The sequence below is a fragment of the Pelophylax lessonae genome (assembly GCF_965119305.1).
Source record: "Pelophylax lessonae genome assembly, chromosome: 5".
NCBI classification, from domain to species: domain Eukaryota; kingdom Metazoa; phylum Chordata; class Amphibia; order Anura; family Ranidae; genus Pelophylax; species Pelophylax lessonae.
Genome location: NC_138772.1, coordinates 282,804,730 through 282,830,753, shown reverse-complemented (window position 1 = coordinate 282,830,753; position 26,024 = coordinate 282,804,730).

The window sequence follows — 26,024 nt, the reverse complement described above, 5'->3', positions numbered from 1 at the left end:
AGAGTATCTGCCTTTGCCTCTGGTAGACAATAGATACCCACTTGTTGGGCCCTTCCAATTCTCCCATACACCTCTCTTTCATTCTGTGAACTCTTTGAACGCTAATTCTTCTTGCTCTCATACTTTCACCACCCCCCCTCGCCTCCCCCCCTCTTTTTTTCTTCTTACTCTTTCTCCCTCTCCACCCTCCTCACTCTCCTCCTCCCCCACTCCTCCCATTCTTTGGCCTATTGCCTCCCTCTCTAGTCTTACGTCCAGTTTTGGGGCAACATCTCTACAACATGCAGAAAAATCTAGCTTTTAAGGTACCGCTTTCATTGAAGTGTGTATTGCTTAATGTAAAATGCTTGAACCTCCCGGAAAAGAGATTGCAGGTCTTGACCGCCCTAACCAAGCACAAAGCACAGTTCATCTTCCTTCAGGAAACTCATTTTCGCATCCCCAAACTTACCAATTGCTTCTATCAAACAGCCCTACACGTGACCAACTTGTGTTCCAAAACGAAAGGGGTATCTATATTAATATCTAAATGTGCAGCTTTCCAAAGACAGATTCCCTTAGAGACCCAGAAGGGAGATTTATTTTCGTCAAAGATTTTTATGCTTCTAAACCAATAATGCTAGTAAATGTGTATTGCCCCAATGATCACCAGGTCTCCTTCATTAGGAAAATCTGTGACCTACTATCCTCGTTTCAAGAGGGTATACTCTTGTTAGGTGGGGATTTCAATATACCTTCAACCCTGATGTGGATACATCCTCAGGAACATTCATCCACACTTACCTATCGAGCGCTGCGTCAGATCAAATTACAATTTCAAACTCTGTCACTACACGATACCTGCCGTACCCTATTCCCTTCTGACAAGGATTTTACCTTTAACTCAACTCGGAATTAAAAGTATTCTAGAATAGGCTACTTGTTTCTCAGCCAACAAGATCTAACATTCCTTAATCAAGCCACGATAGAACCAATATCCCTATCCGATCATCATCTGATTACGGTCACATTACCTTGTCCGGATTCGACACAGAGAAGGAAAACATGGCATTTGGACTATTCTCTATTGAAGGACCTGGACAATGTCACCCAAATCAGATCCTGAATACAAGGGTATTTCACAAAGAATACTACCTCGGTCATTTCTCCCATTACTTTATGGGAGGCGCACAAATGTGTTATCCTGGGAGAACTTATAACCCTAACGACAAAAGCCAAAAGACAAGGCCAAGAATTCATTAAAACTCTAATTGTCAAAATCAAATGCCTCGAAGCGTCCCACAAATTCTCTTTAGCACAATCATCATTGCAAGACCTACACGATCCCTCTTGCTAGAAGAGTTAGGGAAACGATCAAAGAGACGGTATGTTCTTTGTCAAAAAAAATGTTTTACGAACACGGGAACAAAAGTGGGAGACTATTGGCATGCACTGTCCGGGCCTCCAAAACGTCCTCAATAATCCATCATATTAGGGACCTCCAGGGAGCACTCTTAACTTAACTCTTAACTAAAAATGAGGAAATAGCTAAACAATTTGAACTCTTCTACTCTAAACTTTACAGCCTGCCCAGCCAGAATAGCCTACAGCACTATTTAGAGAATTCCCTTCACAATATAGCCCTAAGGCGATCACTCCCCAACAAGCCGGCGAAATGGAAAAGCCACTAACTATAGAGGAACTACAGTTGGCCATAACTCAAATGAAACTGGGTAAAAGCCCAGGCATGGACGGCCTTTCCCTTCTGTACTACAATAACTTCTCTGAGGTACTGACACTCCAGCTAGTTTCAACTTTCAACGCTCTATTAGATCACCAGGTTTCTATGGGACGGATGCTTGATGCGCACATCACTGTGATACTAAAGGAAGGCAAGGATCATGCACTAGTTTCAAACTATAGGCCCATATCTTTACTTAATGTGGACATTAAGCTATACACCAAGATAATAGGCTACTTCCACATATATCTGACCTTATCTTCCTAGACCAGGTGGGATTTATTCCAGGTAGGGAAGATAGGGACAACACCATTTGTGCTCTAAACCTCCACTATAGGCTTACAACAGGTAAGACCCAGGGCTTCTCCCTCTCTCTTGATGCGGAGAAGGCCTTTGACAGGGACTATATGCAAGAGGTATTAAAAGCAATTGGATTTGAATCCTGTATGCTGACCCACATAATGGCATTATATTCCTCGCCTGCCTCAAGTGTGCCGGTTAATGGTCACCTGTCGGACGCCTTCTCCAAAAGCATCGGGACCAGCCAGGGCTGTCCCCTATACCCCTTGATCTTGGTTTTGACACTCAAACCTCTCCTTAATAGGCTGCGGTCGAATCCTGATATGGTGGGGCTGACAGTCCGGGACAGCGACTACAAAGTTGCTGCTTTTGCGGATCATATTTTTCTTTCCCTACAATCTCCTCGGATATCTCTGCCTAACCTGCTGAAGGATATTAAACAATTCGGAGACCTATTGAACCTCAAAATTAACCTCTCTAAATTGCATGCCTTTAATATCTTCTTGCCGCTGGCAGAGGTGTCCCACTGTCGGGACTCGTTCCCTTTCACATGGAAAGGTGATGCCATTACATACTTAGGCATACAGATCACCAGTAAGATCGCAGGCCTGTATAGTCAAAACTTTCAAATGGCCCTACCTAAGGTACAAGCAGATTTAAAGGAATGGGCAAGCCTCAACATCTTGTGGTTTGGTCGCTCGGCATTAATCAAAATAATTATACTTCCTCGGGTATTTTACCTTATACAAACCGTCCCAATTCATCTTCCCTCATCCTTCTTTGCACCATACAAGAAAGCCTGTTCGATATTCATTTGGATAAATTTGCCTCCACGCATCAAATACACCCGTCTCACGCGCTCAAAAACTAAAGGGGGAATTGGACTACCAGACATCTATAAATATTACGTAGCTTGCCATCTTACGAGGATTGTTGATTTGCACATCCATAAACCAAGGAAGAGTTGGGTAACCTTGGAAAATTCCTTCACGCGATTCCCATTGAATAAGTATCCTTGGCTCTCACATCAACATTGGCCAGTAGAGCTCAGGACACACCCGCTTATGTACCCCTCTCTAATAGCCTTTAGGCGGGCAACTAAGGCCTTAAAACTCTCCTCCGCCCCAGGCCCCCTAACTACACTAAGGGGCAACCCTGACTTCTCCCCAGGGGAGGCAAGTTCTTTTTTATGACATGAGTGGCCTTATGAGGAAGTTCTAGTGCACCAATTTTTCTCAATGGGAACTCCCCTTATCTATGAGAAGCTAGAATCCATTTCACATACGCGAACCTTCCCTTTTGGTTGTATAAACATATTAGACATTTTTTATCAATTCAAGCATCTTCCAACATGTAGACAAGGCAGCTTACCCCCTTCGAGTTCCTTTGAACGCAGAAAGCCCCGCAAAGACATCTAGTCTCTTACATATACACTCTCCTTCTAGGGGAGTCCCTTCCTGCCCTAGATCCATCATGAACCTCCTGGGAAAGGGAACTACAAAAAACCCTTACTGATGAGGACTGAAGTACTATCCATGAATACACACATAAAGGCTCACTAAATGTAGCGATACAAGAAAACTGGTATAAAAAAGCAACCAGATGGTACCGAACCCCCTCCTGCCTACATAAGTTCTCATGCAGCATACATAGCACCTGTTGGAGGTGTGGACAAGCTGAAGGCACTATGCTTCACATATGGCGGGATTGTGCACTACTTCAACCCTACTGGAAGGAAGTACATAAGCTTATAAAACAGGTCACCACATACACTTTAGATTATACCCCTGAGCAATTTCTCCTACACCATACATCTTTACCTAAAAAAAAAAAAATACTTTAAATCGTTGGGCATGCATATGGTGAATGCGGTGAGACTCTGCATTCCTGTCCACTGGCAGACAACACACACTCCAACGATCAGAGAGTGGTTCACCAGGCTTTCCAAAATGGAAGAAATGGAAGAATTGATTCACATCGCTCAAGAAAGTCTTAAATAATTTACAAACATTTGGTCATGTTAGTCCCACTTCAAAACCACTGAGTGCTTTCTATCTCATGCTCCTTGACATGCAGGATTTACATTTTACCTCAGTGCGACTGAGCTTGAAATTAGAGGATTGCTTTTCTTTTCTTTCTCTGTTCTCCCCCTCTTTTTCTTTGAAACTATCCTGTTACTAGTACCCCAGGACTTGATCTCCATGACGCTCCTCCAGAATGTACATGCCCGGGGGACAAACTTATTTTACTTTGATAGACTATACCTTGTCTCAAAGTTTTTTGGTACATCATTATGCTTAACATACCAATATTGTATTTACAATAATGTTTTATGTCTCAGAAAATCGTCCTCGTTTCGCATGCCCCATGACTAAGTAGGCAGTTATTTGTTACCGAACCTTTATTTGTCATGGTCTTTTCTTGTTTAAAGATGTTACATACTTCCTGTTTGAATTGTACCACTTCTTTTATTATCAATAAAAATTATTTGTGAAAATAAAAAAGTACTGCGCTGCTGTGATATACCAATAAACAATGACAAATATTATACATACATCAAAGAGGTAAATAGAAATAAACTTTCTAAATAAAGTATTAATAAAACAATCCAATAATATCCAGTGATCATTAATTAACACAATAAATGTCCAGACAACAAATGTCCAAGTCTTGCCCGCACCGCTGACCACCAGTGATTCGTTTTTATTATTTACTGCAATCTAACCAAATTTGTGGGTAATAAACTATCTAATTTGAAATACTACACTGTCTGGAGCTTCTTTCTCCTTCTCCCATAATTAACTGGCCGTATACCCCACCAGCCCATAGGATCCTAAAGGGGAAGCCATCCCAGCCCAGGGGGCAACTAAGCTCAAGTGGCCCTAATGCCATACGGCATATAGGACCCACAAGATCCAGTAAGTGATTCACTCTATCCATTTACACGGTGAAAGGAATCGATGTCATGGACAATCACATCTGAGCACTTGCACCTTTGAATCTGTTGGAAAACTCGCAATCACTGAGGACTTTGTTGATAAAATTTTGAGCACTACAGTCACTTTTTTGGACTATATCCTTGATCATATCCGTTGAACTTATTTATTTAATGTATTATTTATGAAGTCACTGCTGCACATTGTGGCACGTATTTATTTATTAGAATATTGATGATTTTATTTTTACTATTTATTTTGTTCACAAGTCACCTTTAACCACTTGCCGACCGCTCACATTGAGCTGGCTCATTATCGTCCAGCGACGTAGGTCTACGTTGCTGGACTCCTCCCCTTGTGGGCGGCTCAGACACAGCGGGAGTCGGGCCAGGGAGGAGATGCGGTGATCACTGCCGCTCTTCCCCGATCGTCGGGGATCGATTTAGGAGATCTGCCCGTTTGTGTAAACAAAGCGGGCGGATCTCCTATGTGACAGGCAGGGACAGATTACAGGATTCAGCATAGCTGAACCTGCGATCTGTGCCTGTGTCACACAATCCCTCCCCCCACACACGTCAGTAAGCACCAGACATGCATTAACCCCTTGATCACCAATAAAAGTTAACCCCTTCCCTGCCAGTGTCATTTTTACAGTAACAGTGCATATTTACAGCACTGATTACTGTAGTAATGTCACTGGTACCCCCAAAAGTGTCAAAAATGTCAGTTAGGGGTCCGATCTGTCTGCCGCAATGTCGCAGTCCTGCAAAAAAAAACTCAGATCGCCGCCAGATCGCAGCCATTACTAGTTAAAAAAAAACAATAAAAATGACATAAATTTCCCGTAGTTAGTAGCTGCGATAACCTTTGCGCAAACCAATCAAAATACGCTTATTGTGATTTTTTTTACCAAACATATGTAGAAGAAAACAAATTGGCCTAAAATGTTAAAAAATTTTGATTTTTAAATTTTTTTTGGGTGGGGGATTTCATATAAAAAAATGTGAAAAATATTGTTATTTTTTCAAAATTGTCGCTCTTTTTTTGTTTATAGAGCAAAAAGTAAAAATTGCTTTATTAATTGCTATTACAGATTATATATATTTATTGACAATTTTTTATGTTCATCACATAACACTTGGTTCCGTTATTATTACTGCTATCCAATAGGGTTAAACTAGCAAGCGCTGTAGTTGGTCCTTTAGTAAGACCATTTACCTTCCAAATGTCGCACATCTCTGCAAAACCCTGTAAGAAGATGTATGACAGCCTCAGCCTGGGCTCCAGCCAGGCCACGCCCCAAATGTGTTTCAATACACCCACGGAGCTTAGTCATGGGAAGCTACGTCCTTGTCTGCACTCCAAGCGATTGTTACAAAAGAGGACCCGGTAAAGCCTTGAGTGACACCTTTAAATTTAGTTTGGGGTGTAGAAGTATTTTTAGTCAAAATAACATGATTTGGTAAAGCTAACACATGCACTGTCAATTAATTTTAGGCATGATTATTAGTTGTAGGTTTCCTTTTATTGTGTTCTGCTGGAATGTGCTTATGATTGATAAAGCAATAGAAGTAAATGCCACTATATGCAGGGGAATTTTAAACACATTTTATTTAGGGGGTTATGTTTTATTGTTAAATTATTCAGCCCTAAACATTCCTACTTCAATGTATGTTAATATATCAAAATCAACCCATAAATATAAATATAAATGCCAAAAAAAATGGATAACATTGTGGTGAATGAAAGCAACAAAGTACTACAAGGTACAAAATACCATTCACAGTGCTCTATAGTATGAAAACTTAATTACAATACATACAAAAAACGATGCTGGTTATAATGCATAAACTCTAAATTAATTCAAATCCATACAATCTCATGAAAGTAGTGAGGTAACGTTTCCAGTGAAGAATATGTAGGGAGATATTTTGTGTGTATTTTGCATTAAGTGCAGGAAGGATTTTTTTTTTTTTTTTAACAGAAAAAAGGTTTATTCAAAAAGAGTTACAATACAAGCAATGTACAAGGCACATTAATATTACATTCATGATAAAGGGATCACCAATTAATTAGACCAGCATAATAGTTTAGGAGCAGAGAGATAAAACAGACAAGCAAACACTACACATAAGACAGTCAGCCACCAGGGCGGGGGGTCGGAGGGGGGAATCACCAATGTTATTTAATATATAAGGAGAAGTATGTCTCAAGGCCCAGCATCTAGCCACGGAGGAGAGTCGTTAGGTCTCCCCAGGCATCTATCCAGCCCGACCAGATTTTATCAAACTTATTCGGACAATTTTGTTTAAGATAGGCAATCTTGTACAGTGGAAGAACAAAGTTTAAGGCTCCATGTACACGGGACGTTGTTAAAAGTCCCTTTGAATGCTGGAATTTTTAGGACGTTTGAAACGTCCGTTCAGTCGCATTTGTACCCGCGTTTAGCGGGCGTTTAGCAGAGTTTGCGGGCGTTTGCGTTTAGAAGCGTTCCTAGAGGTCAAAAAAATTATTCCCCTTTAAAATGGAAAAACGCGAACGCTAAACGCGGGTCATCGCGTTCAGACGCGTTCGGACGCGTTTAGACGCGTTCGGACGCGTTTGTGCGTTTGAAACGCCGGGAAACACACGTTCGAACGCAAATAATTGCGTTCTAAAAACAGTCCCTGAACGCAACTGCCTGCAAATGACTGTAAACGACCTGGTGTACATGGACAGATAAGATAAAATGTAGATGGGTTCAGGGGCTTCTGAAAAAAACGCCCAACTGCTCCTAAACGGCCATTTCCAGTGTCCCGTGTACATGGAGCCTAACACTGTAGGCCAGGAAAAGACTGAGGGTGGTGTAGCAGCTTTCCACTAGAGAAAAATTACTCCCTCCGTGCATAAAAGGCATAAAAGTTGGCAAAACCTATAAACAATTTGGAGTATCTACCTATAACCTGGGTGCCAAAAGTGTTCAACAGTAAAACCCTGGGGTCGTGCTCAAGGGTCAAATTAGTGCATAACACTGGACATGTCCAGACCATATGCAAAAATGAGGCATCCAGAGTGCCGCAGCTAGAGCACGACACAGGAGCAGAGGGGTTTATAGCCATTAGTCGTTTTGGGGTAAAGTAGGCCCTATATAGAAATTTTAGTTAGAAAAGCAGGAAGGTATTTTTTTTTTTTTTTTTTAGGGAGTTATGCTTAGCTTTATTATACATATAGCCCACTTTTGGGAGGTTTATGAAAAATGGCCCTCCCCAAAATCAATATTGTTCTAAACCTATAAAAGAACCAGAACGTTTGCTAAGTGGAACAGTGAGTTTGACAATAAAGTTGGTAGTGCCAACAACCAGGACAGGAATTCCTTTCATGGGAAATTAACCAGTAATCTACGCAGAGTAAGAGCAGAGGTACTACTGTAGCCGGCATATAACATTAACCATACATATATAGCACACCAGTATGGAAATAAATAGGGCTTTATATATTAAAAGAGAGAGGGCCATCCCCTTAACTAGAAGATTCAGTGGACGTGTGTCAGTAAAGGGGATGCTAGGGAGTGTCCTGAAGAGAATGTAGTTCATAAAGTCTGTTGCTGGAGAGAGAGCAAGAAGACTTAATCCCTTCCATACAAGTGCCAGTATGGTTAACGCAGTGTGACTGCTTCCACAAGTAACCTGGAGAGGCCAAGTGAGAGTTGTCCCTATCAACTGTAAATAGTTCAAGTTGGAGTATCCCAGTATTCCCTTCTCCTGTCCAAGTTCCACAATAAATACCAAAAACCAAAACCCCTGGACTGTTTATTGAGTAACGAGCCATTGGGAGTAAGGATGAATGTGTGAACTTTCCCTAAGTGACTGTCTGCAGGTAATCAGAGGAGGCCCAAGAAGTCATCACACAGCAAACCCTGCAAGCCCAATACTTTGTATACACATACTGTGTATACACCCAGAAGCAATGGGCAACATTAGTAAACTAATAATTAAACATAGAAACACTTGCCTAATAACCCATGCTTCTGGCCTAGATTAGTAGCTGCTCCATCCTAGTAGGTCATCTGGTCTCAGACTTTCTCTTTCTATTTACATCTTCCTTCTGTTTTTTAACCCATCCTCACAGAGACAGGAAATGATGTACATAAATAACTCACATTCATTCCCCTACACACAGGTCTGAAAATCACAGACAGTTTTAGGCAATGACTACCAAGCATCATAGAGAAACTGCTGTTTTGTTGAGAACTTGTGCTTAATTGGAAGTGATACGTGATATTTTAACTCCCTGCATTTGCCCAGTAAGTGCCGGTTCACACTACCACGGCACAACTTCTTGGGCGACCTGTGAAGTCGCGTGCACCGCGACTTCGGCGCGACTTGCACGGACTTCATATAATGAATGTCTATGCAAGTCGCTCCAGGTCGCCCCGAAGTAGTATAGGAACCTTTTTCTAAGTCGGAGCGACTTGTGTCGCTCCTATTAGAACGGTTCCTGTAGCACACAATGGACCGCGACGGACCGCGACTTGTCAGGCTGACAAGTCGCCTGACAAGTCGTGGTAGTGTGAATGGACACTAAGCCTTCTGTGTATACTTTTTTGGATAACAAAAGTAATGAATACATTACTAGGCTTGCTGGAGTTCCTCAATCCCCAGATTTTTGTGCAGTCTTTAGGATTAAAGTTATGAAAAAAAATGGCGCGTTCAGAAGGAAAACTTTAGAATGGGCTTATACTCTAACATGTTATTAATTTAACCATTTTATTTTCATATTTTGCCCAGTGTTCATGACATATTTCTGATGAACACTTTTTGTACCAAAGGCTACTTTGCTGCAGTGCTTGATAACAGATTGATTGCTGTCCCTAGTGGTATATCTGTCAGATGAAGAGTAATGAGCTTGGCTCTTACTAAAAGCAAACATTGGAAACAATATATATATGAACTGCCAACATATAGATGAGATAGAATAAAAAGCTGTACCCTTACTGAATATTTAAAATTGAAAATAAATAACCAGCTAGAATTTAGTTTTATTGATGGGCCAAAATAAACTCTGCTAATTAAAACTGGGACAAGACAAAGATGTCAAAAAGACTACAAGTGTAGTGCTACCCCCTTGTAGGAGCTGCTGATTAAGATGGGTCCTCTGTTCTTTGCCTCGTCCTCGACCTCAGCTCCCCTAACACACCAAGTTGAGTGTACAAACATAAAATAAATCAGGAAATTACTGAACTTAATACTTAGTACTCAGTAGTGGTGCTATATCAAAAATTCAGAAAACAGGCACCAAACCAGCAAACTAGGTAGTAAAGGCAAACTAAATATATTGTTACCCAATATGGTTGGTAATTAGGCAAGCATAAAAGGGATTAACAATTGTAATAACACAATTTAGCATACAAAATAATTAGCAGTAAGGACTAGGCATACAACGAGATTTGCTGTCCAGATCAGCATTGAGCAGTAGTAGTGTTTAATCTACCGAGTGCTGGAACTATACTGCTGGAGCAAATTTATCACAGGGGTGCTAGTCCTAGTACAACTGGGTATGCACTGTCCAAAAGAAAAGGAGAATGGAAGAGGAGGGGGCAGCAGAACAACGGGGGTTATTATTAGAGGTTATTATTCGTTTTTACTAATTATCATTATTATTATTAAATAGAAGCATTATTCTTCTTCTGCCAGCTAACATTGGGACCCTTTAAAAACATTGGTGCATTAACGACAGCCTCTGTTATTCTGCATGCAGTATAGGTAAAGTATATGTACAATATAGTCACAGCACAGGTGCAAAGTAGAAGTGGTTCATGCCCCGCTGCACCCAAACAAAATTGATGTCCTTTTTTTCCCCACAAATAGAGATTTCTTTTGGTGGTATTTGATTACCTCTGCGTTTTTTTTATGTTTTTCACTATAAACAAAAAAATACCAACAATTTTGAAAGAAAAAAATATATTTTTTACTTTCTGATATAAAACACACCCAATAAAAAAAAATGTAAAAAAAAAAAAACGAATGTCTTCATCATTTTAGGCTAATATGTATTCTGCTACATGTTTTTGGTAAAAGAAAATCCAAGCGTATATTGATTGGTTTGCACAAAAGACGGGCATCTACAAACTATGGGATATTTTTATGGAATTTTTATTTATTTATTTGTTTGTTTATTTATTTTTTACCAGTAATGGCAGCGATCAGCAACTGATAGCAGGACTGCAACATTGCGGCAGACACATCAGACACTTTTTGGGACCAGTGACACCAATACAGTGACTAGTGCTAAAAAATATGCACTGTAACTGTACTAATGACATTGGCAGGGAAGGGGTTAATATCAGGGGTGATCAAAGGGTTAAATGTGTCCCTAGCTTAGGGATTGCTTTCTAGCTGTGTGGGGGGTGCTTGTACTGTGGGAAGACTTAGCAGAAATACAGGATCTCTGTCTTCCCTTGTCACAGAATGGTGATCTGCTTTGTTTACATAGGCAGACTGCAGTTCTGCCTCTGTCGGGAATGATTGGCAGGTCCCGGCAGACATTGGGTGCGCCTGACCCGCTAATTGCCTGCCGCTGTGTCCAATCATGTGCGCTGAAAACCCAGAAGTCCCGAAGACGTACAGGTATGTGATTTCACCTATAGGAGCCGCCGCCCTGCAGTACATATATGTGAGGCGGTGGGCAAGCGGTTAAAAGAAAAGTGTGTTTGCAGATATTACCCATTAAACCTCTAACTACTCCTCCAGCATATGTCCCAGTATTAATATTTTGTTTTACCCTTATCCACAGGCAGGGGTTTGCACAGGCTGGGATTGCATTGGCAACTATCATCTTGGATAAAGTATTAATATTGGATTAAGTATTGCACTTCTGCTCAGCACTTTCTAAAAAGCTCTTCTCTATCCCTCCACAGGTAATCCTATGCTGCTTTCAAAATCCACCTTTAACTGAAATAGAATAATTTCTCTAATTTGCTTAATGGTAATCCTATGCTGCTTTCAAAATCCACCTTTAACTGAAATAGAATCATTTCTCTAATGTGCTTAATGGTAATCCTATGCTGCTTTCAAAATCCACCTTTTTTTGACCCAGAAGCAGAGTGGGAGGAGCAAGCAGCAGCAACTGCGAGCAGCGAGGGAGCTGTGTGGAGGAGAGCTGTGTGGAGGAGAGCCGCGGGGGACACATGCGGGGGAGCCGCACTAGGATACCAGAAGCCGGCGCGGGTGCAGAGGTGTGGGTGCAGAGGACTTCAGGGACCGGAACAGAGAGCGGCGGCTGCTGGACCGGGACAGAGAGCGGTGGCTTCGGGACCGGGACAGAGAGTGACCGGGACTGAGAGCTGTGGCTGCGGCGGAGGACGGACACCGCACAGTATTGAGGAGGAGAGTGTTCCCGGAAGCAGGGGAGGAGGAGCGGCGGCTGGTGAGTATCTTTGCGGCTGTGTGACTGTGCTCTGAGACCAATTGAGACCTGGGATTGACTGACCACATAGTGATCTGTGACTGACTGACCGTGCTCTGTGACTGATAGCGTTTTGGGGACTGACTGACCGTGCTCTGCGACTGATAGCGATCTGTGACTGATCGACCGTGCTCTGCAACCGATAGCGATCTGTGACTGACAGCGATCTGTGACTGACCGACCGTGCTCTGCGACTGATAGAGATCTGTGACCGACTTACCGTGCTTGCGACCGTCAGCAACTGACAGACTGCTCTGCGACTGACAGACTGCTCTGCGACCGACGGTGCTCTGCGACTGACCGACGGTGCTCTGCGACTGACCAACGGTGATCTGCGACTGACTGACGGTGCTCTGTGACTGACCGACCAGTGAGTATTTTAGCGACTGGTGAGTATCTTAGTGACTGGTGAGTATCTTAGCGATTGGAGAGGATCTTTGCGACTGGTGAGAGTTCTTGCGACTGGTGAGTGTCCTGCGACTGGTGAGTATCTTGCGACTGGTGAGCATCTTGCGACTGGTGAGTATCTTTGCGACTGGTGAGTATCTGCGACTGGTGAGTATCTGCGACTGGTGAGTATCTTGCGACTGGTGAGCATCTTGCGACTGGTGAGTATCTTTGCGACTGGTGAGTATCTGCGACTGGTGAGTATCTTTGCGACTGGTGAGTATCTTTGCAACTGGGGAGTATCGTTGCGACTGGTGAGTATCTTTGCGACTGGTGAGTATCTTTGCGACTGGTGAGTATCTTGTGACTGGTGAGTATCTTTGCGACTGGTGAGTATCTTGCGACTGGTGAGTATCTTGCGACTGGTGAGTATCTTTGCAACTGGTGAGTATCTTTGCGTCTGTTAGTATCTTTGCGACTGGTAAGTATCTTAGTGACTGGTTAGTATATTAGCGACTGGTGAGTACCCCAGGTTTAGTACCAGGGGAGTTAGAGGTAGTGTAGGTAAGGAAGAGCAGGTCGTTAACATTATCCCCATAGAGTAGTGGGTAATAATGTCCGACAGGATTGGGGATGCCACTCAGTGCACTTCTTGCGCCATGTATGAGTTTCTTGATGAACCAATCGAGGGCGAATACTGCTGTGCAAGATGTGAGCGACTTGTTGCTCTGGAAGACCAGATCCTGGATCTAGAGAACACAGTGGCAAGACTGTGTCGCATCAACAACCTGGAAAGGAGCTTGGACATGACCCATCAGGCACTGGCATGGGCCAGCATAGAGGAGGGAGGAATAGAGGAGATGCAAGCAGCAGAGGTACGCAGCTGGGTGACCGTTAGGAAGGTTAGTGGGAAGAGTGTCAGGGAGGCCAGTCCTGAGTTGGTACACCCTAACATATTTGCCGAGTTGCAGGTTGAGAGGGATATCAACTCAGGGGTGGCAGAGCTGGAGCATGCACCCTCCACCAGCTGCCAGGGGAGGGGCAGCTCCAGGAAGAAGCGGGGCCGTTACACAGGAAAGGTTAGACAGGTTGTGGTAGTTGGGGACTCAATTATCAAGAGGACAGAGAGGGCAATCTGTAAAAAAGATCTCGGTAACCGAACAGTATGTTGTTTACTGGGCGCGCGCGTTCGGCACATCGCAGATCTGGCAGACAGATTATTGTGTGGGGCTGGGGATGACCCAGCGGTCATGGTGCATGTGGGCATAAATGACAAAGTAAAAGGTAGGTGGAGGATCCTAAAGTACGATTTCAGAGACTTAGGTAAGAGATTGAGGAATAGGACCTCCAAGGTGGTTTTCTATGAAATACTGCCTGTACCTCGAGCCACACAGGAGAGGCAGAAGGAGATTAGGGAACTTAACAAGTGGCTGAGAAACTGGTGTAGGAAGGAGGGGTTTTGGTTCCTGGAGAACTGGGCTGACTTCTCAGTCGGCTACCAGCTCTTTAGTAAGGATGGGCTGCACCTTAATGGGGACGGTACAGCTCTTTTGGGGAGAAAGATGGCCACCAAGTTGGAGGGGCTTTTAAACTAGGAGACGGGGGGGGGGAGGGCTCAGAAGTAGAGTCAGTTAGGAGGGAGCAAAGGACTGAAGGCAGTTGTAGGGTCAGCAGCGACAGTAGGTCCACAACGTCAATTGGTAGGTCTGTGCGGGAGAACCTCAGACCAAACAGGAATAAACATAACCACCAATCACGTTTAACTTCCGTAAAACTAAGAGGGGTATATGCTAATGCCAGGAGCCTAGCTAATAAAATGGATGAGTTGGAAATGTTAGTACATGAGGAGGACATAGACCTTGTGGGAATAGCGGAGACTTGGTTCGACCCCTCACATGACTGGCTGGCAAATATCCAAGGGTATTCGGTGTACCGGAAGGACAGGGTAGGAAAAAGAGGGGGAGGGGTATGTCTCTACGTCAAGAACAATGTAAGGGTGATAGAGAGGAGTGATATTATGGAAGGGATGAGTATGGAGTTAGAATCCGTATGGGTAGAACTCCATAGTTACATAGTTACATAGTTAGTGAGGTTGAAAAAAGACAACAGTCCATCCAGTTCAACCTATGATGTGTGTGTGTGTGTTTGCTTTTAACCGTACACTGTATACCCCTGTATGTTGTGGTCTCTAAGGTGACCATCTAACAGTTTTTTGAAACTACCAATGCTCCCTGCTGATACGACTGCTTGTGGAAGAGAATTCCACATCCTTACTGCTCTTACAGTGAAGAACCCCTTACACATTTTAAGGTTAAACCGCCTTTCCTCTAGTTTAAGTGAGTGGCCACGCGTCTTATTGTATTCCCTTACTCTGAATAGTTTGTTCCTTATGCCAGGGTCGCCAGTACAGTATTTGTACATTGATTTCATATCCCCCCTCAATCTTCTCTTCTCCAGAGAGAATAGGTTCAGTGCTTGTAGCCTTTCCTCATAGCTGATGTCCTCCATTCCCCTAATTATTTTTGTTGCCCTTCTCTGGACTCTTTCCAATCACAGCACATCCTTCCTGAGGACCGGTGCCCAGAACTGGACAGCATACTCCAGATGTGGCCGGACCAGAGTCCTGTAGAGAGGGAGAATAATCTCTTTATTTCTGGAGTGAATCCCCTTTTTTATACATCCCAGTATTCTGTTGGCTTTACTTGCAGCAGCTTGGCATTGCATGCCACTGCCAAGCCTGTTGTCTACCAGTACTCCCAAGTCTTTTTCCATCTTAGACTCACCCAGAGGTTCCCCCCCTAGTGAGTAGCTTGCTTTCTGGTTTTTGGCCCTCAAGTGCATTACTTTACATTTTTCAACATTAAACCTCATCTGCCATGTAGTTGCCCACCCCGTTATTTTGTTCAGGTCTGCTTGTAAGGTTTCCACATCCTGCATAGAAGATATTGGCATGCCTAGTTTAGTATCATCTGCAAATACCGAGATTGTACTAGATATCCCCTCCTCTAGATCATTTATGAATAAATTAAACAGGATCAGTCCCAGGACCGAACCCTGGGGGACCCCACTTTCCACACCCGCCCAATCCGAGTACTCCCCATTAATCATCACCCTCTGGACTCTCCCCTGGAGCCAGTTCTCTATCCAGGTACTCACCTTATGGTCCATACCTACCTTCCTTAGTTTGTACAGTAAGCGTTTGTGGGGAACGGTGTCAAAGGCCTTTGCAAAGTCCAGATACACCACATTCACCGGCTTACCTTTATCTAGGTGGCAGCTCACTTCATCGTAGAAGGTTAATAGATTGGTTTGGCAAGAACGATTTTTCATAAATCCATGCTGATTGCTACTAATAATACAGTTTTCATTACTAAAGTCTTGTATATGGTCCTTTAATATCCCCTCCAAAATCTTGCAGACTACAGATGTTAGGCTGACCGGCTTATAGTTCCCTGGGATACACCTCGGCCCCTTTTTAAATATTGGCTTTTTTCCAATCAGCTGGCACCATACCCATCTGTAAACTATCCTTAAAGATCAAGAATAAGGGTCTGGCAATCACCTGGCTGAGCTCTTTAAGAACCCTCGGGTGCAAGCCATCCGGTCCCGGTGATTTATTTATGTTAAGTTTCTCTAGTTTAGTTCTAAGTCTATCTTCTGTTAGCCATGGCGGCATTTCCTGAGGTGTGTTGTTTAGTTCGGCCTTACAAGCTAGGTTCGTGTAGCCCCCCGATTCTTTTGTGAAGACTGAAGAGAAGAAATGATTTAACACTTCCGCCTTTTCTTTGTCCTCAGTGGCCATATTACCTTTGTCATCTTTTATGGGGCCAATGTGTTCTGGCCTCGCTTTCTTACTGTTTATATACTTAAAGAACTTCTTGGGGTTCTTTTTACTCTCCTCCGCTATATGTCTCTCGTGTTCTATTTTAGCCGCCCTGATTTCGCCTTTACATTTCTTATTTACACTCTTTGTAATGATTAAATGCTGCCAATGACCCCTCAGTCTTGTATTTTTTGAAGGCCTTTTCTTTAGCACTAATATACATTTTTATGTTGGAGTTTAGCCACCCAGGGTTTAATTTTGCTCTTTTAAATTTATTTCCCTTTGGAATGCACTGGTCAATCCCCTTGTTAAGTATGCTCTTGAAGCACTCCCATTTTTCCTCCGTGTTCTTTGTTCCCAGGGTTCTATCCCAATTGATATTTTCTAGCAGCGAGCGCAGTTTTGGGAAATTGGCTCTTTTGAAATTCAGCGTCCTTATATTACCCCTCTGCTTCCTATAACTGTAATTAATACTGAAACTTATTGACCTATGGTCACTGTTTCCTAAGTTGTCCCGTATTTCTATATCCGTAATCAGGTCTGAATTGTTAGTAATCAGCAGGTCAAGTACCGCATCTTTTCTCGTCGGTGCATTCACCATCTGACCCATGAAATTGTCCTGCAAAACATTTAGGAACTGCCTAGCCTTAGCTGAGTGTGCGGTTCCTTCTGCCCAGTCTATATGTGGATAATTAAAGTCCCCCATTATAATGACGTTTCCCGTCCTTGCTGCCAATCCTATCTGTAAAATGAGGTCCGCCTCCCCCTCCCCCCTCTGGTTGGGGGGCCTATAGCATACACCCAATATTACCTTCCCCACCGTGCCTTCCCTTTGAAGCTCTACCCATAGGGATTCTGCCTCGTCCTTAGCTCCATTATTAATATCATCCCTCATATTTACCTGTATACTGCTCTTAATATACAGACATACCCCTCCCCCTTTTTTACCCTCTCTATCTCTGCGATAAAGGGAATACCCTTGAATGGTCGCCATCCAGTCATGAGAGCTGTCAAACCAAGTCTCTGTTATAGAAACATAGAATGTGTCGGCAGATAAGAACCATTTGGCCCATCTAGTCTGCCCAATATATCTGAATCCTATGAATAGTCCCTGGCCCTATCTTATATGAAGGATAGCCTTATGCCTATCCCATGCATGCTTAAACTCCTTCACTGTATTTGCAGCTACCCCTTCTGCAGGAAGGTTATTCCATGCATCCACTACTCTCTCAGTAAAGTAATACTTCCTCGTATTACTTTTAAACCTTTGCCCCTCTAATTTAAAACTGTGTCCTCTTGTGGTAGTTTTTCTTCTTTTAAATATGCTCTCCTCCTTTACCGAGTTGATTCCCTTTATGTATTTAAAAGTTTCTATCATATCCCCTCTGTCTCTTCTTTCTTCCAAGCTATACATGTTAAGGTCCTTTAACCTTTCCTGGTAAGTTTTTTCCTGCAATCCATGTACTAGTTTAGTAGCTCTTCTCTGAACTCTCTCTAGAGTATCTATACCCTTCTGGAGATATGGCCTCCAGTACTGCGCACAATACTCCAAGTGAGGTCTCACCAGTGTTCTGTACAGCGGCATAAGCACTTCTCTCTTTCTACTGCTTATACCTCTCCCTATACATCCAAGCATTCTGCTGGCATTTCGTGCTGCTCTATTACATTGTCTTCCCACCTTTAAGTCTTCTGAAATAATTACTCCTAAATCCCTTTCCTCAGATACGGAGGTCAGGACTGTGTCAAATATTCTATATTCTGCCCTTGGGTTTTTACGTCCCAGGTGCATTATCTTGCAGTTATCCCCACAAAATCTAAGTCCTCCTCAAACATCAGCAGCTCCAGCTCTCCCATCTTGTTGGCCAGGCTTCTGGCATTGGTATACAAACCTCTTAATTTTGACCGGTTACATATATCCTCATTTAATGTTTTTAGGCTACTCTCTTGATTTTTCCCAATACCCACCCTGGGTATAGGAGCTCCGAACACCCTACCGCTAATGCCCCCATTTCTACCCTCTGAAACTTGCTTACCGCTGGCTAATTCTACATCTGTACCCTCCCCCCCATTCCCTAGTTTAAAAGCCCCTCTAACTTTTAAGCCATCCTCTCACCCAGTACGGCTGCACCCACCCCATTTAGGTGCAATCCGTCCCTACCAAAGAGCCAGTGGCCGACTGAGAAGTCGGCCCAGTTCTCCAGGAACCCGAAACCCTCCTTACTACACCAGCTCCTCAGCCACTCGTTAACTTCCCTAATCTCCCGCTGCCTCTCTGGTGTGGCTCGAGGTACAAGTAGTATTTCGGAAAATACTACCTTGGAGGTCCTTCTCCTCAACTTAGCGCCTAAGTCCCTGAAATCGTTTAGGACTCTCCATCTTCCTATGCCTATGTCATTGGTACCCACGTGTACCATGACAGCTGGGTCTTCCCCAGCCCCACCCAATAATCTGTTCACCTGATCCGCGATGTGCAAGGAGAAAAGGGAAAAGTTATTGTGGGGGTTTGCTATAGGCCACCTAAACAAGGGGAGGAGGTAGAGCTGGAATTTTTAGCACTATTGGGTAAAGTGGCAAAGCTAGGATCAGTCCTCATATTGGGGGACTTCAATTATCCCGACATTGACTGGGGAGAGGGGACTACACACTCACATAAGGCCTGTCTATTCACGGAAATCTTACAGGATAATTACATGTCACAGTTGGTGTATTCCCCTACCAGAGAAAACGCAGTCCTGGATCTATTGATCACTAATGACCCAGACCTAATCTCAGAGGTAGGAGTCCAGGACTACCTGGGCTTTAGCGATCACAGGATGATCACATTTAGCGTAAATAACAATATAGAAAGGCAAGTGGGGAACATAAGAACCCTTAACTTCAGAAGGGCAAACTTTCCAAAATTGTACTCATTGATGGAAAGGGTTAACTGGGACCAAACCTTGGGATCACTGACCACAGAGGAAAAATGGGAATGCTTTAGGAACATATTAAGCAAATGCATCTTGCAGTGCATTCCTATGGGAAATAAAATTAGAAGAGACAAAGCCAAACCTGGCTGGCTAAACCGTAGTGTTAAAAAACTTATTAGGGGAAAAAAATTGGCCTTCAGGAAATATAAATAAGAGGGCACAGTATCGGCTTTCAATAATACAAGGAGGCAAATAAGAAGAGTAAACACGAAATCAAGATGGCTAAAATAAACTTTGAGAGACAAATAGTGGAGGATAGTAAAAAAAACCCAAAGAAATTCTTTAAATATATAAACAGCAAAAAAACTAGGGCAGAGCATATTGCACACATAATTAACGATGATGGGAGGATGGTTACAGAGGACACTGAAAAAGCATCCGTGCTGAATGCTTTTTTCTCGTCAGTATTTACACAGGAAACGGAGGGGTACACTGACCATGACTGTATGGTTAGTAGTAATTCACAGGACTTGCCACTATGGCTAACAGAGGGTGAAATCAGGGAAAGGCTGGATAAACTTAACACAAACAAACCACCAGGCCCGGATGGCATTCATCTGAGAGTACTCAAGGAACTCAGTAAGGTTATATCTAGACCACTGTTCCTGATCTTTGCTGACTGTATTAGGACAGGAGATGTACCAGGGGAGTGGAGGAAAGCAAACGTGATTCCGATATTCAAAAAGGGTCAGAGGCATATACCGGGAAATTATAGGCCTGTCAGTTTGACATCAGTAGTATGTAAACTTCTGGAGGGGATGATAAGGGACTGTATCGTAGAGTTTGCTAAAGACAACAACATCATCAGCAGTAATCAGCACGGGTTTACAAATGGGCGTTCTTGTCAAACCAATCTCTTAACATTCTACGAGGAGGTGAGCTGTGAGCTAGATAGGGGCAGACCAGTGGATGTGGTGTACTTAGATTTCGCTTAGGCGTTTGATACAGTTCCCCATAAGCGCTTAATTTATAAAATAAGGTCTGCAGGTATCGACAGCAGGGTTTACTCTTGGATACGGAACTGGCTAAAAGGGCGTGTCCAAAGGGTGGTAATAAACAGCGCATACTCAGACTGGTCCCCCAAGGCTCAGTCCTGGGACCAACCTTGTTCAATTTATTCATAAACAACATTGAGGACGGGATCAGTAGTTCGATATCAGTTTTTGCAGATGACACAAAATTGGGCAGGGCAATAACTGCACAGCATGAAGCCGATATCCTACAGGATGACCTGGACAAAATAACGTAGTGGGCAGCGACTTGGCAAATGAGGTTTAACGTGGAGAAGTGTAAGGTTTTGCACTTGGGGACTAGAAACATAAAAGCACAATACACATTAGGAGGGGAACCCTTGGGGAATCAAAAATGGAGAAGGATCTGGGAGTCTTGGTTGATGATAGATTAGGCAACAGCATGCAATGTCAAGCGGCAGCTGCCAAGGCCAGCAGAATATTAGCATGCATAAAGAAAGGGATGTATTCCAGAGATAGGTCTATAATCCTTCCACTTTATAAAACTCTAATCTGACTGCATCTGGAGTATTCTGTCCGGTTCTGGTCGCCAGTCCTCAGGAGGGATGTGTTGGAGCTGGAGAGAGTCCAGAGAAGGGCAACTAAACTAATTAGGGCATTGGAGGACCTTAATTATGAAGAGCGTCTGCAATCGCTTGATTTATTCTCCCTGGAGAAGAGACGCCTAAAGGGGGACATGATAGCAATTTTTAAATATCTCAATGGGGATCTCAGCTTAGAAAAAAAGCTGTTCAGTCGAAGGGATTGCATGAGGACTCGGGGGCATACAATGCGATTAGAGGAGAAGCGTTTTAACCTCAGGCAACGTGGGGGATTCTTTACTGTTAGGGCTACAAGATTGTGGAATTCACAACCACAAGAGGTGGTTTCTGCGGGTAGTATGGTGGCTTTTAAAAGACTATTAGATGTACATCTCAAGGATCAGAACATTCAGGGGTATGTGAGATGATTACAGCCACACACACCTACACAGGTTGAACTGGATGGACTGTTGTCTTTATTCAACCTCACCTACTATGTAACTATGTAACTATGGGCCTGATTCATAGTACGGAGAAATGGCTTTTCGGCGGGATTTTGTGAACCGGAGAATTTTTAAGTCTGAAATTGGTATTCAAAGAACGGCGGGCGGAAAATAACGCCAACTGTGAGATTCATTAAGATCAACTAATGTCAGGACTGGACTTAAAAACAGTCCAGCTAAAAGGTGGACTAATTTTTTCAAAATCACAAAATATGGCAGGAAAAAAATAAAAAATGTGTGGGAAATATGTGTTATATGATTTTGAGCTAAACTGCTTTTAAACTGTGTGAAAATGTTAAGTAGAAAAAAAGATATTAATAAAAGTGTAAAATGCAAAAATAGCTCCAGAGTCAATTTCTGGCAGATAGCCCATGTGAGCATGCTCCAAACCAAAAACTAGGCTGAAAATAACGTTTTTGAAAACGTTAGTGGGAGTTTTATTGAATTTGCGGCAAATACCGCCGCAAATTCGCGGTAAAACGGCGCTATTCCGGCGCTAATAAAATTTTTTTTTTTTTTTTTTTTTTTTAATTTTTTTTTGCACATATCTATGTATGTCTATATATATATATATATATATATATATATATATATGAATCACAAAAAAATATATATCTATACATAAATATATATATATATATATGTGTGTGTGTGTGTATATATATATATATATATATATAAACACACACACATATATATATATATATATATATATATATATATATATATATAGATATATATATATATATATAGATAGATAGATAGATAGATAGATAGATAGATACCCAAAAATAATTATATGTATATATATATATATGTTTTATTTATTGATTTGCCTATGTGTATATATATATATATATATATATATATATATATATATATATATGAAAAGGAACACTAACACGGCTCCTCCCCGAAAATTAAACATTGTATCATTGTATATGTGTGAAATGAATATATTTTTGGATTGGTTAGATATAGAATGTAACAATAATATATGTTTTTTTTGCATATGTGTGTATATATATATATATATATATATATATATATATATATATATGCAAAAAACTATATATTATTGTTACTTCCTATATCTAACCAACCCCAAAAATATATTAATTTCACACATATACAATGTTTCATTTTTGGGGAGAAGCCGTATTAGTGTTGCTTGTCATATATAACAACATACAGTTGTAGGTAGTTCAGGGATCCGAACACCCAAATACACTGTTGCAAGGCAGCGGTGCTACCTACTTAACTACCTAAAGCTAATGACATTTTTTTCAAAGCATGTGTGATTTGTACTTTAAAAAAAAAAAATTATATATATATATATATATATATATATATATATATATATATATTCTATTTAGACCCAATTCAAGCTCAAATAATTTTTATTTATTAAAATTTTTTGATGGACTAATTGAATCAAACTATATTAATTTTTAGAGCCCATTCACATTAGCGCGACTTGTCAGGCAACTTGTCAGCCTGACAAGTCGCGGTATGTCGGGGTCCATTGAGTAGTACAGGACCCGTTCTAATAGGAGCGACACAAGTCACTCCGACTTAGAAAAAGGGTCCTGTACCACTTTGGGGCGACCTCGGAGCGACTTGCATAGACTTCCAGTATGTGAAGTCTCTGCAAGTCGCAGTGCACAGCGGTGCACGCGACTTCACAGGTCACCCCCCGAAGTCGTGTCGCCTCAATGTGAATGGGCTCTTAAGGTGCCAGTGCATGTATGCTTGGTATAAAGATAACAAGAAACTAAAAAAAAAAAAAACCTCAGAGACCACAATTCCCAAATAATTAACCTAGTTTAGTGAAACTGTATAAAATCAACAAATTTTTAAAAATAATCCTGCATGCTGGAAATTATATATAGGTGTTTAAAACATTTATTTCTGTGAAAAATTTGTATTTTAAACTTAAATTGATAGGCTAAGAAACTATCAGTGGCATATATTATGATATATGGCCATACATGATCCAATTTTCTTACAATTTTCTGTCCAATTTTCTTGAAATTTACCTTCAAGTATGTAGTACAAAGGCCTGCCTAATTGGATACAAGTGAAAGTGTTGTTTAGCTTTGACATCACATTATGTGGTTTGTGGTTAATCTATCAGAAAATTGTACAACAAAAATTGAACATGTATGGCCATACACACTATAAGATTTTCCGAAGACTTTTTCCTTCAGATTTACCTTTTCTATGTAGTGCAAGGGCCTGCAAGATTGCATACAAATTGAAAGTGTTTAGGTTTGACCTCATATTATATGGTTTTGGTAAATCTAAAGGAAAAAGTCTTCAGAAAATCTTAAGCCCCGTACACACGTACTGATCGTCGGCCGAACGATCGGCTGTCTTTTGTCCAGGGCTGTCCTGTCTGTTGAAAACTGCAAAAGACTGCACACTAATTTTGTCGGCCAACAACAGACGACTGCAGAAGTGATGTCATGTGATGGTTAACTTTCCCTGTGTTTTTTCTTTTCTGAGCATGCCCAGTCTTGCAAATCAGCCGATTGTCGGCCGAATTCTGTACTGACTGGCGAACAATCGGCCGTTCTGGTGTTGGCCAAAAAAAATTTTAATGCCTGCACGACAGATTCTGTTCGGCTGAAAATGCGCTGTCGGCTGTCGGAAGCATCATACTAACACGCCTACAATCGGCCGATCGGTCGTCGGCCGAATATTTACGGCCAAAGATCGGTACGTGTGTACGAGGCATTATAGTGTGTATGGCCCATTAAGCTGGCCATACATGTTCAACTTTTGTTGCACAATTTTCTGGTAGATCTACCACAAACCACATAATGTGAGGTCAAAGCTAAAAAACACATTCACTTGTATCTAATTAGGCAGGCCTTTGTACTACATACTTGAAGGTAAATTTCAAGAAAATTGGACAGAAAATTGTAAGAAAATTGGAACATGTATGGCCAGCCTTAAGCCTCGTACACACATACCGATTGTCGGCCGTAAACATTAGGCCGACGACCGATCGGCCGATTGTAGGCTTGTTAGCATGATGCTTCCGACAGCCGACAGCGCATTTTCGGCCGAACAGAATCTGTCGTGCAAGCATTAAAATGTTTGTATGCCGACACCAGAACGGCCGATTGTTCGCCAGTCAGTACAGAATTCGGCCGACAATCAGCAGATTTGCAAGACTGGGCATGCTCAGAAAAGAAAAAACACACGGAAAGTTAACCATCACATGACATCACTTCTGCAGTCGTCTGTTGTTGGCCGACAAAATTTGTGTGCAGTCTTTTGCAGTTTTCAACAGACAGGACAGCCCTGGACAAAAGACGGCCGATCGGTCGGCCGACGATCGGTACGTGTGTACGAGGCATTAGTCTAAATGAAAAAGCCACTTCGTGCTCATGCTGAGATTATTGAAAGCATTTCTTATGTGTGTTGACTTGTAAGAAACTTGGATCATGGATGGCCAGCCAAACACTCATTCATTAGTGAACTGGTGATTTTGGTTTAGGAACCAACAGACCCAATTAATTACTTTGCTGGGCGTTTCCTATACTGGGTGGGTGTAGTTTAACCAAGGTTATATAAAGGGATGTATGAGATCATATCATTTGGCCTGTGGAAGGGCCACATGTCTTTATGTCCGAATTTGCTTTTGGGGGTGGGGGGTTTGCTGGCATGCCTAATGATCCATATTGCAGTAAGTGTATTCTTTTGGATGAATACTTTTCATGCTCTAACAGTTTGGTATTGTTTTTGCAAAGTGTGTCTTTATGTACTCTATACATGTTTTTTTTTTATTTTCATGCCTCTGTGTAGCTGTATGTTCTACTGATTTGATGGTATTTAAATGGAAAGACAGGCTCATGCAAACAATTAACATAAAAGTATGTTGGGTATGTTTAATGCTTAATACTAAGGTGTCTACAACTTATTTTGCTTGACTTTTGGATATTGTAAGCTCTATCTATCCATCATATGTTGTATCTTTTTGCACTGTAATTTGAATAAAAATTACTTGATTTGGGGGGCATTTCACATTTCACATGCTTGCTTGAGTGATTACTGATGTTTTATAAATGTTCAATAAAGCTTATTCATTTGTACACAGCTCCTGGTTTTTTGTTTTCTTTTCTTATTTGTCTAGATGTAATTCAGATACCTTTTGTGTCTATTGAATGTAATCAATTTCTTGTATTTTTTTGTGTGTGTGTGTGCAATGGCAGTGCAGTATGAACATGGGTAGGGTTTCTCCCTTTACTCCAGCAAAGTGTGTATGGGTGTGTGTGTGTATGGGTGTGTGTGTGTGTGTGGGGGGTGTGGGGGGTGTGTGTGTGTGTGGGGGGTGTGTGTGTGGGGGGTGTGTGGGGTGTGTGTGTGTGTGTGTGTGGGGG